This window comes from Gadus macrocephalus, chromosome 5 (genome assembly GCF_031168955.1).
Source record: "Gadus macrocephalus chromosome 5, ASM3116895v1".
NCBI classification, from domain to species: Eukaryota; Metazoa; Chordata; class Actinopteri; order Gadiformes; family Gadidae; genus Gadus; species Gadus macrocephalus.
In genome coordinates this window covers 1,752,219-1,777,620 of record NC_082386.1, presented here as the reverse complement: position 1 = coordinate 1,777,620, position 25,402 = coordinate 1,752,219, and the positions used below count along the sequence as shown (strand labels likewise).

General features: G+C 41.3%; 2 long non-coding RNA genes across 5 annotated transcripts; one reads left to right on the top strand and one right to left on the bottom strand.

Annotated features, from left to right (window-relative positions):
* Window positions 1–2,833: 2,833 nt before the first annotated feature.
* On the top strand, window positions 2,834–8,795 carry LOC132457531 (uncharacterized). Of its 3 annotated transcripts, XR_009525703.1 has the most exons (5): window positions 2,834–3,276; window positions 5,866–5,956; window positions 6,317–7,067; window positions 7,174–7,266; window positions 8,104–8,795. It is a non-coding gene; the product is annotated as an uncharacterized LOC132457531 (long non-coding RNA). The 3 variants fall into 3 exon arrangements; XR_009525702.1 differs by lacking the exons at window positions 2,834–3,276; window positions 5,866–5,956 and having other exon boundaries at window positions 6,001–6,817; window positions 6,912–7,067; XR_009525701.1 differs by lacking the exons at window positions 2,834–3,276; window positions 5,866–5,956 and having other exon boundaries at window positions 6,008–7,067.
* A 13,164-nt stretch (window positions 8,796–21,959) lies between these two features.
* LOC132457529 (uncharacterized) lies at window positions 21,960–24,723 on the bottom strand. 2 transcript variants are annotated; one of them, XR_009525699.1, is made up of 3 exons: window positions 24,636–24,723; window positions 22,832–23,260; window positions 21,960–22,103 (listed from the first exon to the last, which is right to left on the bottom strand). It is a non-coding gene; the product is annotated as an uncharacterized LOC132457529 (long non-coding RNA). The 2 variants fall into 2 exon arrangements; XR_009525700.1 differs by having other exon boundaries at window positions 21,960–22,434; window positions 22,842–23,260.
* Between the last annotated feature and the right edge of the window lie 679 nt (window positions 24,724–25,402).

Genomic DNA, 25,402 nt, shown 5'->3' with positions numbered 1-25,402 from the left:
CTCATTGCCAGCTTGTGTTTGTGATAAGGTACATAGATGGCAACAATAACATCAGAGAACGCTTCTTTGAGTTCATCGCGCTTCCAAATGCGACTGCTAAGACGATTGCCACTGCGCTTTTGGAAAGGCTGAGAAGCATCCTTCCCGCAGGACAAGAGAGGAAACTAATTGCCCAGGCCTATGATGGTGCCGCAGTGATGAGGGGTGCTACAGGTGGAGTGCAACGTAAGGTTCAAGATATCTACAGGAGTGCGTTCACTGTTATGCGCATCAGTTGAACCTCATCATGCAGCAGGCAACATCCAATATTTCCAAGATCGGCCAGTTTTTTTCAGATATTGGGGTTTTTTCTTCTTTTTTCCACAAGTCGTTCAAACGAACGGCAGTGCTGGATGAAGTGGTGGGTCGTCGACCCCCGGGTGCTTCAACAACGCGATGGAACTTCCACAGTCGTGCTGTTAACACAGTTTACGAGCACAAAGATGAACTGGTTAAGTGCTTCCAAACCATTCGAGACAGAGGAGACTTTGATGCCATGTCGAAGAGAGAGGCCGGGGGTTTATTGAGAATGTTGGAAGACGAGGCTTTCTGTTTTTTCTTGGCATTATTTCACAAGATCATGCCACATGTAGACATGCTCTTTAACCAGCTGCAGAAGAGGAACATAGAATCTGTCTTCATCGCAGGGATCACCCAAAAGTTCACTCAAAGCATACAGGCCATCAGGTAAGCTATGATTTTACATATTTGCTTAAAACATGCTTACATGTAGCCTTCAGTAAAAACATGAATCCACATGGCTGAGAACAATATAATCTCTGATAACTATCACAATTTCACCATGTTGGACTCGTGAATTTATATGTGATGAATCTAGATGACATTGACTAGGTCCAACACAACAACAGCACATACTTTAATACAGTTCTGGATTTATTTGATCAGTAATTTGGTTTCTAGTGAGTAGTTTCTTAGAGTAATTTCAGGATGGACAGTGACTTGTGAAAATTGTTTTGGACCAGGGACACTGTTCCTTCTCTTGTTGAGGATGAGGACTATAGGGGACCTGTACAGGGACCACCCGTGAAGAAACGGAGGGCAATGGAGGAAGAAACACAACAGCATCTGGCAATAGAGGTAATCCACTTCTTTTTCTGTATTCCACTAGCCTATATGTATATTGTTTGCACATTTTTGTATTCAGAGTTGTCATTATTAGACATACTATGTTTACTGTATATCTACTGGAGAATGCAGACAGTCATTTTTTTCTCCACATTTATGTTTTTTAATTATTACTGTTAGCTTTACTTGCTAAAAAAATAACTGGTAGGAATATGCTGATTTTATTGTATTGTTGAACTGGAACATGTTTTCTGTGGTTATTATTTCATAGGTCTGTGACACCATTATGAGCCATGACAAGGAGAGGTTTTCTTTCACAAAGCATCTCATCAGTGCTACTCTGTTGCAAGGTGACTTGTTCCCACAACACAGCAGAAAGTTCCCTGATGCAGCGCTGGAAACCACGGTGGATGCCTATGCCATGTTGGACAAAGGCAGGCTTAAAACAGAACTGTCCCTGATCTACGACCATGAGGACTTCAAGGGCTGCAGTGGAGCACTGGCTCTATTTCAGGTTCTAAAGGGAAATAACCTGCAAGACGCATTCAGCGAAACTGCAAGTCTTCTTAAGATCCTCATCACCACACCAATGTCAACAGCAGAATCAGAGAGATGCTTCCCCACCTTAAAGAGGATAAAGACTTTCCTTAGGAACACTATGGCACAAGATCGCCTCAATGCTCTGGCTATGCTCTCTATAGAGAAAAAACTCACAAGGGACATTCCAGATTTCAACAAAAGAGTAATTGAGAAATTTGCCAGTCAGAAAGACAGACGAGCAAAGTTCCTTTACAAGTAAGAGTTTTCCAAGAGTTCTCTTACTAGTCTCTCTCACCCCCCCCCCTCCTTCCCGTGAGGTGGAAACTGGTTGCAGACCCTCACAACCCCCCCACCCCCTCCTTCCCGTGAGGTGGACACTGGTTGCAGACCCTCACAACCCCCCCACCCCCTCCTTCCCGTGAGGTGGACACTGGTTACAGACCCTCGCAACCCCCCCACCCCCTCCTTCCCGTGAAGTGGACACTGGTTACAGACCCTCACAACCCCCCCACCCCCTCCTTCCCGTGAGGTGGACACTGGTTGCGAACCCTCACAACCTCCCCCCCACCCTTTTAAGTGTACATACTGTATATAGTCCTCTGCAAACCTATTGTGGCATCATGCCTTCAGTGTGCATATTGTTAATATAACATAATTTTACTGTTTATTTTACAGATTTTGTCTGTATTTTTAAAATACCATTTAATTGACAAAAATAGACTGTTATTTTACATGTAAAATGTAAACTTACATGAAATCACTGTAACTGTGAAAACACACAATATTCCTGTTCTTTTACAAAAAAAACTATTAGAAATCCATATATTTATTGTTAAAATACGTTCACAAATATATCGTAATTTCACCAATATTTGTCTGTTATTTAAGGGAATAAACTGTAACATTCAACTTTAAAACTCTAAAAAAAGTAAAAAATCTTTTAAAGTTACTGAGAAATTAAAAGTAAAATAACTATTTAATTAGTAATTTTACTATAATTTCTTTGTTAATTGACTAATGTTTTCATTGAAAATAACTAAAATTACTGCAATTTCCTAGATGGTAACATTTATTAACATTATATTAACATTTATTTAAGGACATCTAAACAGACATTGGGAAAGTGAAGGAGGCCAATACCAGGATAAAACCACATACGTATGCTTTTCATCTGTTTCCTTAACCTACCACTTAAAAGCATTACATTCTGCCAATGTTTTGGATGTATGGTTACTTGACCCAGGTTATGGAAACCTTTGATAGAGTATGGATTCATTTCAGTGAGGTTGAATGTAAGTTTGTAATCCATGTATGGTGACTTGACCAAGTTATGGATGCCTGGGATAGAAATGTTACTGTAAACAAACAGACTGTATGCAAAACGTTTGATTTATGTTTCTCATCAAAACATATATAAATCATGTAGAACTCTTACAGCTTTGAGGGATGTTAAATCTATAAGTTTCAGTCATTTTAAGAAGTAAGAAATAAGTTATGTTTTGTCTGGAACACCGCCCACTATGAACGCGTCATCACCCACGTGGGGAAGAAGAACGTTGCCATTTTGCACTTGTGTTGAATGCGTGTGGACCTGAGGAGTTATCTTTCAAGGTAATTAAATCTTACCAAATATGTCACTGTTACTGTACGTCCACACCAGGAGCGACGCTTTGGTCTTTGACGAATTTTTCTGTTCGCTTTGGTCGCTCAAGTCGCTCATGACGTACAATTCAATTATGCAGACGCATTTAAAGGAGCCGTATGCGTTTAGTAGGCCCTACAGACAGCCATATCAAATATTGAACTCTCCCATACACCTTGGCCATATTGCCGAGACGGTTTTGCTTGTTCGATAAAGTGCTTCGACAACAAGTAGGACAGTGATTCCCCCCAATATAAAAATCCTAAAATGTAGGCTAATTACAACCGACAACAAAAAACCCTGCGTGCTGTAGTAGTTGAAATATGTTTCACTGATCTGGATCTGCAAATCATGATCTGCACTCATTCGTCGCATTCAAAACAAATAGACGTTAGCGCACATGGCTAATTTGCATACGCGCACAGGACTGGTTGGCTCCGCAAGGCAAATAATGGAACATATCTATCTATCTAGGTCTTTCTGTCTATCTATCTATCAACGCGTGTCTAGATTTAATGTGATGTATTGTGTGTATGTCCAGTCAGACTTGTTCTGTGTGGTCTTGTAGGCTACTGTCCTGTGTGGGACGAACCACCTAAATGGATTCCCGACGATTTGTGTCGTTTGGTATTAATAAAGACTTGACTATCTATCTATCTAGACTATTTAATTAAAAATTATTCACCTCAGGCTCCGTGAATAGTGGGGAATAGAGGGATAAAAGACAAGAGATATATCCCTTGTCATTTATCCCTCGTCTTGTCGATTAGTTTGTTTATGTGACGGTTTTGTTTAAAGCATGCTACACGCGATTGGTTGGTTAGATTGGTGGCATGTAGAGCAAATTATAATGATTCCCGCTTAAATACGAACGTTCTAGATGTAGCCTATAAATACTCCCGCTTATCATCACTTGATATCCAAACCACTATGGCGTTTCGATCTCTGAACTGAAAAAGGGTGGGTTCGTACAACACCGGGTGCCCAGTTACAGCCGCGATTAATACTTCAGCCGACATTTTGTTCAGTGAGTGAATAAAGGTAGGTAGGAACCAAAGTGCCTGCCGATGTTCCCTGGGATCCACGCAAGCGAAGAGCGTCTACATTCCGATTGGCTGTCAGTGTTTGGCCGCTGAAGCGAATAATAGTCATTTGCATAAAGTTAAAAAGTTTTCAACTTCTTTTTGACGCTCTGGTCGCTCAACTTTGGCCGCTGGTAGCGTTGGTCGCTTTGGTCGCTTTGGTCGCTCTTGCCCATAGAAAGTGAATGACTTCCGGCGATTTGGTCGCTCAATTCGCGTCTGGTGTGGACGGACAGTTAGAGTCAGTCACTCTAAATACTTGTTTTAATTTGCTCGTAAGGTTGAGCAACATGTTTATGTCAAGGTATTTTTTGAAAATCCAGGCCTAATGTGATTATACTAATGTGTTAAAGTTCGCTGTGGTTACTATTCGCAGGCGTTAGCTAGGCCTAAACAACTTTAATTTAGCTCATGACTCATTCACGAAATTAGGGAATAAAGCATGTTTTTCTATCGTGTGAAAGCGTAGTTGACTTTCCTTAGAACTATAAAGTTAATTGGTGTAATTTGCTGGGGGGGGGGGGGTTACTAACTGCATTCTTAAGCAACTCGAAATGTTGGCGCATTTTTTGGGAAATATTCACCATACCACGGTGGGGAAAGACGCTGGTAATGTCTTTATTTTTTATGCTGCTATGCCTGGTAAAACGTAAAAACGTGTGAGTATATTAATTGGGCTAGTGAGAATTGTGATGGTCCTGTCTGTAACCGAGGGCTCTGTAGGCGTCACGTACACGCGGCAATGCATCTAGCGTTTAGCATTAGGCTAATATTAGCATCGCTGGGTAGCAAAGGCATTCATAGTTTAAGCGGTTTGGTCTTTACCAGCTATACCTAGCCTTCCCCAGTCATTGTAACGGACTGGGTATTATGTAATGTTGTGTTATGTGTGTTCCACTGTTAAAATAGTTAGTTTATGTCCATTTCACGGGGTTGAGTTGTTGGGATTCCAGAGTTAGTGGATATGTCATAGGCTGTAGGGTCGTGATTGGCTGAGAACCAGGAAACGTTATCGTTGTTCTGGGGAGAGAGCTAGGCTAAAGTGCGATGCTAATATTGGCCTAATGCTAAACGCTAGCTCCTATTGCCGAGTTTACGTGATGCCTACGGAGCCCTCGGCTATAGACAGGCCGTCGCCGTTCTCACTGACCCAACAGTTTATTCGATGTAGTTGCTTTTGCGTTGGATACAGCCCACAGTAGCCTGTGTATTAATTGGAAAATAAATCGCCAGAAAACCCCAATTCCATCTCGTGGCATTTTTACAGAGGGACGCTACAATACGTTATGTTTTCATTTCATTTTGTTGTGTTAAGAATGTATTATTTTTTAGGTCTTGATGTCTAATTACCTTAATAGAGCCTTATTAAAATGAGAAATTAGGGAGATTTTTATTTAACTGTTGTATGGAAATGTTTATTTAAGGGTAAACTTGTTCTGTAGAAACTATGTTTGAATAATAAAATATTTGTTTTAGTTTTTTCTGTAGGTATAGGTAATTGGTGTTGAGACGGTTGGGTTGAGACGGGCTTCTGCTTCAAGCATTGTTCTACGGCTCTGTAGAAATGGTGAGTATTTAAATGCTTTATTTGATTCACTTGACTTATTTAAACTTAATAATATTAGAATGTTGTCAATTTATGAAAATTAATCTTAATATTTTGGTACTGTGTGATAACATTAGCCTGCAGGAATATACTTTCCTGTGTGATTTATTAGGTCCCCATTCAACAGTTTAAAAGCACCATAAACTCCATTTATTTTAACTAGGTGTAGCTAATAAACTAATTTGAGTTGCATTTAAATGAATTGCATTTAAACTACAATAAAGAGTAACTGTGAAGCATGTTGACCGATTCTTTTAGGAAAGCTATATGGATGTATTTGGTTGGCTGGCCTCACATTTTTCCCTCTTTCTCTCTTTCCAGTGATGTGGCAGTGTAAGGGGTGTTCCGTTGCAGTAGCTAGTAGGTCTTTACTTCTTAATCATTATAAACTCAAGCATCCACATTTTGGGCGCACCATCCACTATCCATGTACATTTAAGACTTGGAATGCTTTAATTGTACACCAAAGTAGAGTTCATTCAACACAAGTTAGTCAGACTCAAAAAGAGTTGGCTACTTTCAGCTGTCACTTATGTAGATGCAAAAATCTATCTAATGAAAGGGAATACTTTATTCATATCAACATACATCTGAGGAGAAATGAAATTGTCTCTGACATGTTTGTTGGCTGTACTTTTCAAACCAATATTTATAGAACGTTTATGTCTCATAAGAGAAGCCGACACACACCTCATAACCTAACTGATTTTTTTCCTGGTATTGTGTTAACAACTACATTAGCATCACCATCATTACATGATTCTTCAGCTGATTGCCAGGATGAGGAGTTTGTGGAAGAGGAAGTTTCGGTTGCACCCCTAGGTTTGGAAGACCAATACAGACCAATTTATATATTTTAAATATAAGATCATTAGAAAATGAAGTAATCAAATGATTGTCTTATTTTTATTTTCAGATAAATGCAGAATTTAAGCACATTACCACCGGGCCCCTGCAATCCAGATTTCTGTCACAGCTGGATGTCCGATCTGACAAACTTCTAAAGCTGTTCGAAAAACAAGGAGGACAGATAGGCAAGCGTCTTGAGAGAACTTTGGCCCCCATGACTCGAGTAAGAATGAATTTTTGGGAAATAAAATACTGAATTTATAGAGAGATTTGATAGAGGAAAAGGGATTCCAAACAAATGTCTTTCTCTTCTAATCTACATGACCTAGGACGATGACGTTGATGCAGGGCGGGAATGTGTTCTCAAGTGGCTGTGTGTGTACCTCAACGAAGACCCAGCAAATCTTGTCAGGGAGTTTGTGGTGAGTGAAGTTATTTTACCGATTTTGATATTTTGTTGAACACCAAAATGCGTAGTTAAAGGGGACCTATTATGCTTTTTTGACTTTTATGACCTATAAACGTTGTTATGATTGATAGTCATGTTTAACCATACTTCTCCGCCCCCCTCCTGCCAACCCAACTCCGTTGTGATTGGTTACCTTCCTTGAAGCGCGCACGCGGGCAGATTTGACCAGGCATATGGGGGCGTGGCAGGAGTGCCTCTACGTAGATGATTTCCCGGAAATGTGAACAAGTGAATCGCAAACGTTGTCCCGAGTGTTTAGCGCTCTGCACAGCCACCCCAGACTGTCAGCAGGGAATACGTCGAAATGCATGTACGTCATTATTTGACACATGACTATCAATCATTATAACAACGTTCATAGGTCATAAAAGTCGAAAAAGCATAATAGGTCCCCTTTAATGAAATAGATCTAGGCTACTGTACTGATGCAAATTACGCAACACACTTCCGTTGTGTTTAGTAACATTTATATTGGTTGCTCGACCTTAAGGTCTGGTTAGTTTAATTTTTGCTTCCATAACATGACGCACAGGTGAGTGCTTTATCCAAGTTAAAACTTGACTATAAAATGAACCTTCACGTGTTTTATCGGCACAACACTATATAGGCATTTTAATTTGAAACATGTACAGTCTGCATTTAAGTTTAACAGAGAAAAGGAGAGGCTCACAGACTGGCTTAAATTATTTAAAATGAAAAAATCTTTTAAATAGCACTTCCATTATAATTCCATTGTAAATATGATTTTTGTTTTTTCTGACTCCGATTTATTTGTGATTTCATTGTGCAGGCAGAGGACGAAGCCGCCATCAAAGAATCGATTGAGGACACCACAGTGGGAATATTTGTCGTGAAAAATGATGCAACCAGTGGTCCAGAGGACGTGGGGATTGTCCTGGAAGGCCTGCAGATAATTCAAGGACTGGACAACGCTGCATTAGCTGCTGCCATATTGTTTGGCCTAATGTATGTATTGAACCTTTTTATTTTATTATTTTATTAGAATTTTATGCAAAGTAAAAAAAAACATAATGCAACCTAAAATGTTGTTTTGGGATTTCAGTGTTAAAAATGTCTAGTGTTTTCCAAAAATGTCCAAACTATTGCTATTTGAAGGTGGAGTCAGCGATAAAAGGGGAATTCTTGTTGTCAAAATCAGTGAATATCTCATGATCCACTACCTGTCCGTACTTATGTGCTATAAATCCTTTGTTAGTGCTCAGCCTAGGCTCTGTAAACCAAGGACCTATGGACATGCAATTTGTAGGCAGGACAAGCATTCTCCAGAGTCAGTTCTAAGTTACACATGCCTAACACTGGCTGTGCTATTTTATTTTATTTTCATTTTAATCAAGCAAAGTAATGGGATTTCAGTGTTAAATGTTGTATTGGGATTTCAAGCTTTGGGATTTCAGTGTTAAATGTAGTATTTGAAAGAAATACAATAAAAAGTTGGTTATTTGTGCCTTATTTAGTCTCATACTTACTTGAGCAGTGAGACTAAACATTTAGTCTCATACTTTTTCAACTTTTTTTACATGTTTTGAAAGATGAATCACATTATTTTCTGTCCATATACTGTTATATTACATCAAATATAAATTATTATACAACCTTTTTCCATTAAAAACCAGCTAAGAACAGCACATTTCTGTCATTTTAAGCAGTATTATTTGTAATACAACATTTATTTACCATATTTCTAGGTAATTTCATCGTTTTGAAATGTGAATGTTTCTAATTAAACATTAAAAACAACATGAAAATAAGGCAACATTTTGTTAAAATTACAACTTTAAACTGTATTTTAATTATGGAAATTAACCGTTATCTGTTATTTCACTGTATTTTTCTGGCACCCCAGCTGCCAGAATATTAGTTTTTTTACGATTTTTTTTTTTACAGTTTAGTTCTCTGCAAACCTATTGTGGCATCATGCCTTCAGTGTGCATATTGTATACAGTCCTCTGCAAACCTATTGTGGCATCATGCCTTCAGTGTGCATATTGTATACAGTCCTCTGCAAACCTATTGTGCCATCATGCCTCCAGTGTGCATATTGTATACAGTCCTCTGCAAACCTATTGTGGCATCATGCCTTCAGTGTGCATATAGTATACAGTCCTCTGCAAACCTATTGTGCCATCATGCCTTCAGTGTGCATATTGTATACAGTCCTCTGCAAACCTATTGTGGCATCATGCCTTCAGTGTGCATATTGTATACAGTCCTCTGCAAACCTATTGTGCCATCATGCCTTCAGTGTGCATATTGTATACAGTCCTCTGCAAACCTATTGTGGCATCATGCCTTCAGTGTGCATATTGTATACAGTCCTCTTCAAACCTATTGTGGCATCATGCCTTCAGTGTGCATATTGTATATAGTCCTCTTCAAACCTTTGGTGGCATCATGCCTTAAGTGTGTCTTGAATCACCACACACGTGTGTGGAATTCATATTTCATTGTATTGGTTTAAATGCACACTAATGCAGTATGTAGATACATTTATGAGTGCAGTTACCAACACAATGGCTTGGCCGTCACACACACACACACACACACACACACACACACACACACACACACACACACACAGGGAGAATGTTACCGTATGTGTAATTCAGTTTTTGTATTTGCACTCTTAATGTTGCTGAATTCTACAAGGCAAATATATTAACTTAAAACTTAGTTCCCTGGCCCCATTCGTCTTTGTAAGTAAATGTTCTATTTTGCCTTTATTATTTTGTCAGAATGCACCACAATGCTTTGTTTGTTTGTGAAAATCACAAAAAAATCTTCTGGGGGAAGATGCCCACAGACCCCCCTACAGGGGTTTGGAATGCAAACGTTCAGCACCCCCTCAAATAAATTCCACCAGCCGCCACTGGTTTTTAGCATTTCAAGTTGCTTCTTTACCTGCTCACTTTGTCGTGCCTTGTTAATTGCCTTCTCCAACGTCAGTTCAGGGTCCATCTGCCAGTGGTGGGTAGTAACGCATTACAAGTAACGCAAATGAGTAAAAAAGTACATTTTTCGGCTGACGAGTACTTTTCACGTTCCTTTTTTAAGTCTGTAATTTTACTGTTACTCGAGTAAATATTTGATTTCGAATTCTACTCTTTACTCAATTAAATGTTCCATTGTGCTTTCATTAAAATGAGTATTTTGATAAAAACATTATCTTTGTTGACTGTAATACAAGCGTACACGTTAGCGACGCGCTTTCCCTAGGTTGCAACGTGAGTCGACCGTTACGTTGGGACTGAGGACTAGAAACGCATGGATGCAGACGCGCAGGAAGATATTTTCGCCAGGGGGTGCAGAGTTACGGTCCACGTAGGCTATAGTTTATATAATTCTAAAGAAACTGTCAGTGTTTCCCCCACGTTTACACAGCAGCGGCGGAATTTTCTCCGCCGCTGCAATAAAAATCCTTCTCCTAATTATTTTTTTTACGTAGCTCCTTTTAGAAAATATACAGCGCGTAACGTCAATTGCGCAGCACGCGGCACATCGTCACGTAACCAACATCAAAGAAGAAAAATACATTCATTCTAGCAGTAGCGAGTGAAGCGGAAGATCGAAGAAAGAAGGAAAGAGAGACAGACAGAGAGAGAGAGAGAAAGTAAGTTGCTAAAATGTGTCGCTTCATGACCACCAGTGTTAAAAACCCTCTGAGCCCAATCATTTTATTGTATCTATAAATCGCAACCTCCGTGCCGTTTTTCCTCTAGTATTGTGTGTGTGTGTAGGCCTATGTGTGTTGTCGCTCTTTTTGGGATCACCGGCTCCGATCTTGCGGCGATGTGAAAGGGGCACCATGCGGTTGGTGTGGTTGGTTGGTGTTAGTCCGCGTTATCCAACGCGTGTACTCGCGTTGGATAACGCGAGTAAAGGCGGCTGCATGCGTCAGCGTTGGTGTTACGTTGTTGCGCAAAATTTACTCACAGCAATTCATGCTCCCTTTAGGTTGCGCGTGTTGCCAAGCAATTTACCGCCAGAACAGTAGGTGGAGTCATATGTGGAGTGAAGTTTTTCGTTGAAGACGACCTCGAGAATGACGTCTTTGTCTGTGGGAGTCGTTGGTTTGTTTATGTGCCAGATCGTGTTCTCCCCATACACAGTGAATGATGGCAACAGACAGAGGAACAGGGGTGATGAAGTTGTTGATCATTGGGGTTGTATAAATGTGCATATCTCTCTACATTTTAAAACGACATAATGTGTTGGCAGCAAAGTTAACTTCACTTCACGTTAATGATTTTGTATATGAGCCTGCCGGCCGGGTTCCATTCTATCAAACCACCCACCCTCCTTCCTCCTACGGCAGCGTTTCTCAAATTTAACCATGAAAAGGAGATTTTCATGGTATTGGTCGAAGACTACCTAAGTGAAGCCTATATGGTGTATTTGTGTGTGGGTGTCGTCGTCGGCTGTTTATAAACCGCCTCCCAGTCATGTTCTACACATTCAGTGAACTATGGCAGAGAAATGTGATACTCCAGACAGGAAGTAGTAAGCAGACCAATCACAGCCTTGCAGGCTGCGCGGCTCGCGTAAAAGCTTACGTAAAAAATGACGCAAGTCTAGAAAAATCGCCCGACGCACGCAAGACGTGAGAAGTCGCGCAAGGGGCGCGCAAGGGCCTCTTGCGCTTGCGCTTACACTTACGTAACTGAGCATAAATCGGCCTTAACGCCTCGTGCCCACTACCTCCTTCAGTCAACGGACGTGGGAAGGCGTGGCTGACTGATGGGGGAGTAGTCTTTGCAGAGGCATCCGTCAGCCAATCAAATCGCTTCGCCGGGTTCTTCCCGCTACTTCCTGCTTGTTGCGATGCAAGATGACCCGCTTTCCCGCTTTCCAGTATCGTCAGAGCCCGAGTCGCGTCACCATAGCCGCGGGAACGTATTCTCAGCAGGGGGTGCTGGAAAAAAAAACTCAGCCTGCACTAGACTCGCAACTCGCTACATTGATAAAAAAGATATAGCAGCGCAGCTCAATTACACCAGTGCATGCGCGCACAGTCGAAAATCGATCGTTGTGTTCACACCATGGTTCACATCCAGCTGCTCACAGAACAAGTTTAGCGCACCACCGCTCCCCTCACACTTTTTCATATAACTTTTTTTCAGCACTAGGTCATATGAGCATTCAAAAAATGCTGCGTCTCAAAATGCCTTGGACAGCAGCGACGATGACTCGTTTGCCACGGGCCGAAACAGTGCGGAGCGACCACAGCCAGAGCGAACACAGCGGGGCAGAGGAGTGTCAGGAATAGTCTTTGGTGTACACATCAGTACGGCCTATTTGCACTACTGTTTAGTGGCAATGCAGTGTTTTATTCTATGCCTTTTTATTTTCGTATATTATTTCAATGAATACAATTTATTTATTTATAAAAACAAGATCTGGTCTTCAAATCTTTTTTCCAAATATAGGTCGTCTTACAATGGGGTTTGTGTTTATATTCGGACCAATACGGTACAGCGGGCTCACATGACGTTAAGCATTTCCTGGTGCATAATGTGACGCTTCAGAACCTAAAATCCCGTTTCTCCCCGTTGACACGACAACACATAACCGGCGTTTTCAGAAATCTCCACTTTGGCCGGAGTTTTTAGAAATAATCGTTTTCTGTGATAAGACAGGGCCTCAGACAGCACCCCCAGCACCCCTACTTCCCGCGGTACTGCGCGTCACAGTGCTTACATTTGCATACGCGATCTGGTTGGATGACGGATCCGTCGCTGCCGAAAAAGTTGAACATTTTTCAACTTTCGGCTCAGTCAAGAAGTCAGCCAATCAAATCGCTTCGCCGGGTTCTTCCCGCTACTTCCTGCTTGTTGTGATGCAAGATGACCCGCTTTCCCGCTTTCCAGTATCGTCAGAGCCCGAGTCGCGTCACAGTGCTTAAATTTGCAGACGCGATCTGATTGGATGACGGATCCGTCGCTGCCGAAAAAGTTGAACATTTTTCAACTTCTTGACTGAGCCGAAGGCTCCAACGGAACGGACGGATCCACAATGCATTGCGCGTCCGTCCCCATTAAAGTCAATGGGGATCACGCAACGGACGGAGGTAGTGGGCACGGGGCGTAACACGCCAAACCTGACGCTTGATCATTGTGTGGTGGTTCAACGCGTCAACGCGCCAACGCAGCTAGATGAGTCCATGTCCATGCAAGTGAACGAGGCGTTCCCTCTTCGTCATAACTATCAAACCAAACATCCTTCACATTCACCGAGCGAACATTATGAAAGTAAAATGCACATTTCTCGCTAAAAATGTTTCCATAAACGCATTTAATGGCGTAACTATGGTACTATTTCCACCCAGAATAAAGAAAGATGTCGGCAGTATGCTTCTGTCCAAGCTCACTACTCTCTGCCAGTGACGTCTGGGAAAGCGGAGACATTTGCAGTGACGTCATGACGTTGCTCACGCCGGCTCCATGGCTGGCTCTGGCCGGTGTGAAACCAACTGGTTCTTAACTGGGATAAGGCTGGAACCTGTTTGGAACTGGCCCTAGCACCAGCCCGGAACTGGCTCTTGGTTCTTTTTGGTGTGAAAGCAGCATGATGCTGCTTTCACACCAAAAAGAACCAAAAAGAATCATAGCCTTTACAGGAGCTTATATCCAGTCAGGAATTTATAGCCTAGGTATTTTCTGGAACTTTGAAAAATGAATCCATACTGTTAGATCCGATGTTGTTCTTTATTGCCATATAAAATCCGTTTTCATCGCGTATTTTAGTTAGGGATTTATGCTAATCGCCTGTAAGCATGTGGTCATCAGCATAAATGCAGGGAAAACCTAAGGACTTCTTAAAAGATCATGAATAGTTTCTATTATGTATAACTTATATTTATTTTATAATTTTCTCATCACTTTTTGACTCCCAAGACTAAGAAGAAGTGTTTTAAGCAATAACTAGCTTAATCAATTTGCCTTTTTTGTGTCATATCAATAAATAATTGTGAGATATTATTTGCTTCTTTTTTTTTTACTGTCTAATTGATAATTTCCTACATTCAAACGACATCACTGCAGCACACATATTCTGATAGTCCAGGTTGTGACCCAAATAAATGATAGCTTGACAGCTATGCATTATAAGGGTGATGAATGCAATCTTAATAAGAGAATAAATCCAGGCGAACCAAAACATCTCAAAAATGGCTTAGGGCTCAGAGGTTAAAAGGCTGGTACAAGCTCTTAAGGGATGCACTGTGCACAATGTATATATGTAACATAGTTAAATAATATATATTACATTTGCAGATGAGTCTAAAAAGCTGGGTGATTAGAAAAAGAAAGGCAGACGGGGACAATGGAGGAGCTGAGGTTAGTAAAGCAAATCAGGGAAGCAAACTTTCAAGCTAATGAGAATTGTATTTTGGATTTGAATGCATTATGCAAGGTGATATTATTTGAACATTACAAATACATGTATATAGGGTAATTTGAAGGAATCAAATAAGATGTTCTAGCATTTCTTACTTGTTGTTTAAGTGCTCAAGTTTATAAAATACAGGTAGACCAAGTAAGGGAGGAAAGAGAAGTGAGAGAGAAGCAAGGAGAACAAGAGAGAGAGGGTGCAGTGGTAGATCCTGAACAAGGAGAGGGACAAGGCGAGGAGCAGGGAGAGGAGCAAGGAGAAGAACGAGAGGAGCAAGGGGCATCCGCAGCACAATCTAAAACCCGCCACAGGCTGTCTGGGTGGGACCCTAACTGGGTTGATATCCCCAGGTTCAAGCCTTGGTTGTACTACATCCATGGTCATGGTGAGTATTTAACATTATAACATTATTAGTGAGCAACCATATTCTTTTTGGAAAAAAAATGAAATATTTAAAGTCTTGTTACTTGCAGGAATGTTTTGTCGCTTGTGTCGTCAACACAAGAAAGCACCCAAAAGAGGTGTGGCCAAGAGACCATTTATTGAAAATGGGTGTGAACTTTATCGTGTTGACTACCTGGACAAACACCGTTCAACCCAACATCACCAGGACAGTGAGAAATCTCACTCTGCATTGATGCAAGGTAACATTTTGCATTGTCTGTAACCAGCATACTTGCATATAAGCTGTATTTTTATCTATTTTTCTTATTTTTATGTTTTGTTTCCATAGGATCAAGCTCAGTTTTGGCTGCCCTCGAACCGATGGTGGTGATGGAGCATGAGGCTGTGATTGGAGGTTTTAAGTGCCTCTATCACCTCACTAAGAGGGAGCAGGCACACCACACAAATTACCCTGCTCTCCTTGAACTCGCAGAGCTACTGGGGTGTGATTACTTCAAAAAGCTAAAGGTAAATGCCATACTTTTAGTATATATTTTTTCTTTTCATTCAACATTAACCATATCTGTTTCATTTTTATCTTCTTAAGATTGGGAAATATGCAAATTATACAAGCCATCGAATCATTGATGAGATGCTAGAAATAATCAACACTGTGGTGGAAGAGCCTATTCTGGAGGAGATCCGAGCATCTGTGGCCATCGGATTGGAGGTGGATGAAACCACAGATGTCGCCATAAATCGTCAACTTGATCTGCATGTTAGGCAAGTTTGTTCGATAAAAGTACAAATTATTTAATTAAATATATGTAAAAGGTGACACGTTTGAATTGATTTTGTCATTTGTCTTTATCAGATACACTGATAAGGAAGGGCAGCTGTTTAGCCAGTTCTTGGACCTGATCAGTATCCCTGATGGCAAAGCTAACACAGTTGTTGCAGCCATCAGGGATGTTCTGAGAAAAAAGGACATTCCTACATCCAAATTGTATGGGTTAGGTACAGATGGAGCTGCTGTCATGACTGGTATGCATATTGAGCTGATTCATTAGTATACAATTATCCCAAAAAATTACATTTTACAAAGTAAATGGTTTCGACTTGATGCAGGGAGACAAAATGGAGTGGCCAAGCAGCTTCAGGACAACTTCCCCTGGCTGGTGTCTGATGCTTGTGCGGCACATCGGCTTGCCCTGTCCTGTAAGGATGCCTCCTCAAATGTGCCTTACATGACAACCTTCAGGGACCACCTGCAGCAGCTCCACCTCTATTTTCGCAACAGTGCGAACAGAACATCTGTTCTGAAAGCAGCAGCACAGACCCTGGGCCTGGCAGACCTAAAAGTGAAGGCAAGTTATGCAGAAAGAAAAGCAAAAAAACAAAAAATGGGTTTTATGCTTTCATCTCATTAAAAAATAATATTTTTCAGGAGGTGAAGGACACACGTTGGCTGTCACAGCACTCTGCCATAATGAGCCTGCAACGCAACCTGCAGTTCTGTCTGCCTTGGCGGAAGAGTCAGAAGTCAACCGTTGCCCACTAGCCAAGGGGCTATACTCCTTCCTGGTAACATATAGATTTGTGGCTGCAGTCTACCTGCAGGCAATTTTCTGGCTTTGAAACACCAGGTGAGATTTTATTTGAAATGCTAGAGGCTCTTACTTTCGGCTGCTTTTACAATAAATTTATAATCCCTGTTCAATTAGGTTCCTGTGACGATTGCCATTTTGAGAACTATAAGGGATGCGGGAGACCATCAGCCTCCTGGATCATTTCTCTCACGGCTACACCAAGACCTTGATAACCCTACAGGGTTATCAAGTTTTGGTGTAGTCCATGAGGAGGAGAGGAACCGGAGACACAGAGGCTCCTTAGAGGAGCACAGCCGAGAGCAACTCTGGGTCCGATTTAAAAATCAGGTACAACAAGTCTTGCAATTGCTATTAAATGCTCTATATTAAGAAAAACTAACTAATATGTTTTTATTTTATTATTATGTTTAGGTGATGGAACCTTATCTCGATGTGCTTGTTGAGAGTTTGGAGAGGCGTTTTGGGAGTCTAGACCTGCTAGGAGCATTCCATGTTCTTGGGCCTCAGGCTGCCAAGGAGGACGAGGCTGTCTGTGTGAGGAATCTAAAACTCCTGTCAAATACATTTCTGACAGGAGACCAGGTGATCCAAGAGTGGACCTCTTTCAGGCAACATATCCTGATAGGAGCATTCCAGGTATGAACATAACAAATTTTCAGTAGGTTTGACAGGTTTTGTAGCTTAATTAATGCTCATTTTGTTTCAGGGCGTGGACCAGCAGCAGATAATGACGCGACTGGCGTCACAGATTGACGAGTGGGGTCAGCTTTATCCTGGACTCAATAAACTGGCTGCCATTGGTCTCACAATTCCAGTCTCAAGTGTCAACTGTGAGCGTGACTTTTCAACACTGAACAGGGTAATACACCAGATTATTATTATTATTAACAATGATTTAGTTATTGCCTAACTTCCACCCACTTATGGTTTACTATTTGTTGTATTGTAGGTGAAGACTGACCTGAGAAACAGGCTACAGGGAGAGCATCTGGCGACTTGTTTGAGAGTCAGCATCAATGGCCCCCCCACTACCAAATTCCCCTACAGAAGAGCCCTGGAGCTCTTCTTTAAAAAGCCCAGGAGAATTAAATGCTCCCAGGCTGGATGTAGCCTTTGTGGATGAGCAAAAACTTCACAGTTCTCCGTCTGTTGTCTTCTTTGTCCTCATCCTCCTGTCGCTCTCTTGTCCTCTTCCTGTGACTCTCACTGTCTCACAAAGGAGCTGAGCTCACCTGAGGTCTATTTGTAGTGCTAAGGCTCACACTGATTGGTATTCAATTAGCTTTATTTTTCATGTGTGTGAGTCTGTGTTCTTTTCAAATTTTAGTTAGGTTTATAATTTAAAAAGATGTGTTTTTTGCCCATTGTTGCAGGAGATTTCATTTTTGAACAAAGTGTCTTATGTAAAAAACAGTTATGCTTTGGGCATAGCAACCATGTTTAGTGTTTAAGCATTAGGCAAAAATCTGTAAATAAATTGTGCAAATTATGTTTGCATTTTTTGTTCAAATATTACTATACAAAAAAAGAAAAATCTGTAAATGAAGACACAAAAGGCAAAGTTACAACACCAATAATCCCATCTACAGTAATACACAGGACTGTTTGAATAGGATTTAAGTGCATATTCTCCTCTCAAAGTGCACCAGATTCATGCATTCCAATGTAAAGGGTACAAAAAATATTCGGCCGGGGGGGCATGCCCCCGGACCACCCTAGAGGGTTCGGGGGCCACACCACCGCTGCTGAAAAAAATCCTGCGGGAAACACTGTATGTTACACTGTATTCTGCAGACCACTCACAAACTTGTTCGTCATTGTCGTGTCTGGCTCTGTGAGTGTGCGTGCATGCTATGTGCGTAGGCTGGATAAATCTGATTGCCCAATCAGCCAACCTAGTCAGTCTCGTTTGTGTTTAATTGGTTGTGTTCCTACAAAGCTCTTGCCTTTTGTCACATGCACAGAGCTTAATGCAATTGCTTTTGTTGTACAACTTGTGAAGAAATGTTTTAGGAGTGCATCTCTTTCTCTCCCTCACTCACTCACGCATTCTAACCAGCCGCGTGCCGTCCATATGGGCAGGTGGGGCGGCGAACTCCCTGCAAAAGCATGCTCCCAAAAAAAATAGTTCCTCAGTAAATCATTGCTCCAAGTTTATTGTTAATAATGTGATTGTCACATTAACTATCTATAGTTTCTGTAGGCTTTCCGACAATTTTTGGTCTGTTGATATCAAATTGATGGTGGTGATTCTAGTTGAGTTTAACGTGTCATGCAATGTGGGGCGGCGGAGCTCAACGACCGCGTCCCTCCGTATGTTTCTCGCATAACCCTGCAGGCTGCAATAAGAATTGCAATCAGCGCTATAAGATGCCGATATGGTCGTAAAGTAGTCTGCCCCATGGTTATGGAGTCAGTTTCCTGCCATAATTCAAACCTGAAAAAAAAAGTTTCAAAGGCTTGTAAGTCTGGGTTTGAAAACTCAACACCTTGTAAAAAAAGGTTTTTCAACACTGAAAAAATAGATTATAACCTAAAAAAAACTAAAACTAAAATTCAAACATCTGTAAACATGATTTTGTGTTCTATTTTATCTTCTTCATCATTTTTACCAAAACATTTTCAAAGTTCAAACAATTTCACCAGCGCATTTGCAGAGTTTCAAATCTGGCACTGTTCTAACAGTGTATTTCATTGTTGCCCGGTTTTGAAACCTTGTAAATGGGATTCTGCAAACAGGTGTTCATACATTGAGAAATACGTTTTGAAAGGTTGAATATTTAGTTTTAAAAACTTGTAAAGGTGTACGTTTACGACATTGCAACGTATTTTTTCAGAACTGACTTTTCAGCACTGACTTTTCAGAGATTTGACCACACAGGCGCAAGCTTTGAGTCACGTGAATATTGGCAGTGTTCTGACGCCACTCGTTTTGAAACTCCTGACAGTCGAATCTGAAAAAAAAATAAACGTTCCTGGGGGCGGGACCATTTAGCTCTAAACCTATTGGTTGCTCTCGGCTGACGTACATTCCAATCACATGTGCCGTTCACCGGGCTGTGCGTGATTGACAGTGCTCTGCCGATGACACGAATAACAAGCGACTTTTGCGGTTGATTTTGATTTCCATTTTCTGGAACCATGGCTGTTTCCCAAAGTGAAGGCTGCAGCCTTGCTAGGACGCGTCCTTGCTAGTCGCGTCCTATGGAGATGAGACTAGAGCTGTGTTCGAAATCGTTCCCTATCATGGATGTAGTGCACTAAATAGGGTGCACGCCATTTTGTAGGGTGTTCGAATTCTCAGTGGTCCACCATATAGGGCACTATATAGTGAACTTAAAATAGGGTACATAGATGTACCCTACATGTTACTCCCGTATACCACAATGCAATGCGGTCGTGTTTTCCCGGAGGAGAAGAAGAAGCTGAATAACCGCGAAAACGAATACATTTAATGATGGAGTCTCCGGCTTTCGTTTAGAAATGTCAACAATTTATTTGGGATTTAACATAGAATATTTAACATTCAAAATGAATTAAACAAGGAAATGTAACATTCAACATCAATACAACCTCCAGCTTTCGTCGAGAGTGACCGGTTTGTTTACATGATGTTGGCGCATCTGTCTGCGTCACACAAATACCCGGCGCATTTACTGACGCAAATGACGTTTAGAAATCTTAAGCGTAGTGTCCGAATTCTCGTTTGTTCGTTCCCTAAATAGTGCACTATATCATGGACACTATATAGGGAATAGTGAGTGAGTGGATAGGGAACGATTTCGAACACAGCTTATGGTTCCAGAAAATGGAAATCAAAATCAACCGCGAAAGTCGCTTGTTATTCGTGTCATCGGCAGAGGGATCATATGAGAGGGATTATCACGCTGATACGTAGTACTTCCGCATTCGGTGTTCTTTGTGCACTGTGACATCCGGTGAATCACTCATTACTCTGGCGAACTGATGATGGAGGACCGGCAGTTCACTTTCACGACATCCCTGGTAAATGTACCCAGTCACGTTTTCTGAAGTTCACAGACTTACCGAACAACACTCCATAACAGCCCGCTCCAAACTGGACAAGGGATTGTTTATTTTTCGGGAAATATATCGACTACGAATGTGAGTGTCTGCTAGCTAGCTTACGCTAGGTAGGTTGGCTTATGCTAACGTCAGTTTGGCGTCAGCTCAGTCTGGAGGGATGATGAAATGATAAGACATGAAAAATAAGGTAGACTTGTACTTCTTTGGTACATATATGAATGTGTATCTTCAGCAGAAAGTGAAATGAATGTGAAATGAACTGAATGAATAAAGGAACTGAAAGAATAAAATGATTTAATTCATTCCCTTTTTCTGAGTACATAATTTGCTACATTACATATTAACATTATTTTGAATACTTTCAGGATGGACTGACTGGACTTTAAAATTGATTATAGATGAAAGACTTCTCATTCAATTACATACATGTCATTCAATATATACAATGTTTTCAGTATACAGAATTACAGCTCCGGAAAAAATGAAGGGACCACTCCAAATGTTCAGTGCCTCTCGTTTTAATATTTATATATTATATTTATAGGTACATGTTTGAGTAGAAACACTATTCAACAGGGATGTAGCCTTTTAAATCAAGTGGTCCCTGGAAGTTGGTCATCACACAGCAGACGGTCCACAGCTGGTTGACTGTCGCAGACAAGGTGAAAGGACAGTGTGTTCCCAGATGCGGTATTCCTTGACTCTGCCTATTGCTCTTTCTACGAGGATTCGAAGTCGGGCGATTGCTTGTGTTTTCAGAGCATCCTCTTCGGTGAACTGCGCAGTGGTTAGAGATAAGTTAATTAGTATTATTATTGTGAGTGCTTCAGTCATCTTAAACATTTGTCTACATATCTTAATGGTCACATTTGGGTCAAAGTTTTAATTTGAAATGTTCATTCCTTTCATGCCTACCCGTCATCTTGAAGGGTGGTATAATCAGCGTTGCCCCACGATCAGCTAGTGGCTTCTCGATGGTGAAACCCTTGTCTGCCATGCAGCCATCTCCTGGCTCCAGTAAATCCAGCAGTCCACTTTGTTCAGTCAGCTGTGGGTCGGAGATGGAGCCGGTGAAGAGACTTGACACAAAAGTCACAGCACTACAAGGGGCAATCCCAATCAAGGCCTTAAAGGTTGTTGTGTTCTTGTAAGATGATGTCCGAACATCATCATCTGGACTGTACTGCACAAATTTGCTTGGCATGGTGGACTTGCTGTTTACTTATCCAGATGGGGAGGGAGCCAAGGAGCAGGTAACGGTAGTTGGCCCACGGTATAACAACATGGGAGACAGTGGACACACTGACCTGAAACATGTCAGCCAGCACCTTCTCTTGCAGGCCTGCAGCAACCCGGCATCAGAAGAGAAAAAAACTCAACCAGTTGCAGTATACACGTTGGATTGGGAGAAATGGGTTCAAATGTTTGTTTCTTTTTCTGAGCTTTTGACCAATAAACCAACATGGAGGTAGATGGTTGAATAACCTCCCAGAAGTCACAAAAAACATCTCTTGATGTGAATCTGGTGTAAAAAAGGATGTCCTTGTCTGAGACACAAAATCTGTGAAAAGGCACTTGAAGTCTTGAACCACTTTCAGCTGTGACAGCTCTCATCAGCTCCTTAACTGTTTCTTCCAATTGCTGTATGCGTACAGCAGCAGCATCCAGTGCACCTGTATGAGATGAGGAAAAAAAATTAAAACATCTAACCCAGATTTTGGCTGTGACTTGCATATTGGAAGCAGTTTGGACCTCTAAAGAAATTGCTTTTTGTAGCTCAATATTGCTTTTAAAATTTGCTTTTTATAGCTCAATATTCACCTTTACAGATATAGAATGCAACATTTGTACTTGTGATGAAGCTTTTCACATTGTGGTTTGGTCAAATGCTGGGACATCAATAAGACTAAACATTTTGTGCCCGAGTTCTGAAAAGTTGACCTACCTCCTCGGTATAACCTACTAAGAGCCCATTCTGTGATTAAACCATAGGTAGCACATTCTGTCAGGTAGGTTGTTTAAGAACAGTATGGGGTAATAGTAGGCCAATATTTCAGAACACTAACAAACACTGACAAACCTGGTTTAGGAGCAGAACCGAAATCATGTTCTGTCATCACCACCGAAGCTGCGATCTCCTCCATCGGCTCTTATTCACAGGGCAGCGGTTGCTCATGAGGAAGGGCTGGGTGAACGTCATGGCCTAAGCGAGTTGATGCTCTTTTATAAACAGACCCACTTCTTGGCAGTCCCCAGTTGTTCCACTGGAAACAGGAGGGTACAGACCCGATTTTCAGTCGCTTGGTGTGACCCCGGTTGGTTGCTAGCTGTAGCGTTAGTGTAGTCTGATTCACTAAAGTGCCGGCTACAAACAAACGTGCTACCTTGTTTTATTTTAAAGTTTGGCCCTTCATCCCGGCGAACCGCTTGAATCCACTTCTTCCATAGACTCAATTCAGTCGGGAATCCATGAAAACTTAAGTAGGGTTGGTGTCAGGGCTCCAGACTAACTTTTTCACAGGTAACACTGGTGCCACCTAGCTTTTCATTTAGTAGCACCAAAACAAATTAGGTAGCACCATATTTATTTTTTTGTGAACGGGAGTTCCTCTTTCGTGATGTTATAGGCGGTGTTAAACTTGATGATCATTTCTTCATTCTCCGCTGAGCGATTGCTCTCATCTATCCTATTAAATGAGGTGGGGAGGGGCTGGGAGCTTCGTGTGATGCAGTAGGGGTGCAATGGATCAGAAAACTCACGGTTCGGATCGTGTCACGGTTTTTGAGTCACGGGTCGGATCATTTTCGGATCAACAACAGCAAAAAAGATAACGAGACAAATGTGACTTTAAATAAAATCTTAAAATGTGTAAAAACAAAATAAAGTAAAAAATTTGGTATTAATCCTGCTTCCTTTAAGCATAGTCAATATTTTAAAAAATTGCAATCTGAGGCATTATTCCTTCTTTTTAACATGGATAGTAAATAATCCCTAACTCTGGATTTACAACTTTAAATTCAGGATGTCTGCATTGCCTGGGGAGAGTTTAGAGACTACACTCTCCCACGACAATGCAGACATCCTCATCTTCTTTTTTTTAGTATGGTAGCGAAATACAGTTCTGTCGTGTTTTATTTGGCATTTTGTAAATCCATTGATTTCAGTTGGAAGACTCATTGGCCATTGCAAGGGTCATTTCGCTCGGTTCTAGTCCTACTGTTGATACGGAGAACCGAGCGAAAAGACTACAACCAGAGCCCGTCATATTAGACATTCTCTGCTACAACCAAACATAAATATGACCGCTTCCGGTTCCGGTTTCCGGTTAAAAAACAACAGCTTTTTTTTATCAGCTGATCCGCGGATCACTTGCGTACCGAACAGTGAGGGTTGATCCGTACGGATCACAGGAAACCCGTGAACCGTTGCACCACTAAACAACAGCCTCATTTGTTTCCTTTGGCACATTTTTATTTTCTTAAAATAATCGACTATCGACCGCTTCATATTGTATCTGCTTTGTTTACTTTTTTGTGCGTGCTGCGTGCGCAGCAAGACTGTGCACGTGTAGTGGGCAGACCATAGACTGTAAAAGGTGCAGATAGACAGGCAGGCAGAGAGAGACAGGGAGCGAGAGAGAGTAGTGGACTCGTAGGAATGAGCCAGAAAGTAAGATTTTATTATCAACCACAACCGCGGGGTGGGGAGAGAAAGAAAAAAAACGAACGATTTTTCTTTTTTCAATCGTCGTCCTGCAAGTAGCACCGGAGCGACCTCATTCAATTTTAACTCGCACCTTAAGAAATTAGGTCGCATATGCGACCTAATAGGTCGCACTCTGGAGCCCTGGTTGGTGTTGTTTGTTAGATGTACAAAGTGGAACAGAGCAGTGACATCTAGCCTTTGATTCAGCCATTGTTGAAGTGCGCCGGAAGTGTTCATGCACAACGAAGACAAATCCCGCCAACGGAACCCGGAAGCGTGATAATCCCGCACGCGAGTTTATTTTTTGCAGGGTGGTAGCGGGAAGCTCGTGAATATTCATGAGGGAACTCATCCCTCATTGGCTGGGACTTGGCTCGCTGGGACTTTGTCAGAGGGCTTGTGAAAACAGAGGGCTTGTGAAAATCACGAACGCAAATAAATGAAACGTTGTTATAAATCAACACAAATCATTGTATCAATAGTGTGACACATGTTATACAGTAGTTGTTTTTAGACGAGTTAGCATTACGAGCTAACGTTTGTTTTGGCACTTACAGAAAGGTAGCTATAGAGTTGCCGTGTAGGAGGTGGATTGATAGGTGAAAATCAATATTAAAATTAATTTAGCCCTACGCGAAAATATTCTATGGATAGGCCTACCGATTTTATGGCCCTTCTTTCTATAATGTAATTGGTTGTGGGGTGTGGCAGAACCACTATAAACAAATATCAGAAATCATACGGTTTGTTCTTATCCATCTACACCTAACCTCCAGCAGCTCCATCTCCTCAAAGTTGACATGGGTCTGGCAAATGTTGCAAGCTTTAATAAATCATGCCATTATGCTCACTACTTCTAGAAACAGAACAGAATGGAATCTTAATGGAAATATCAAGACATGGATGGACAACAATTAGAAAAAAACAACTTGGAA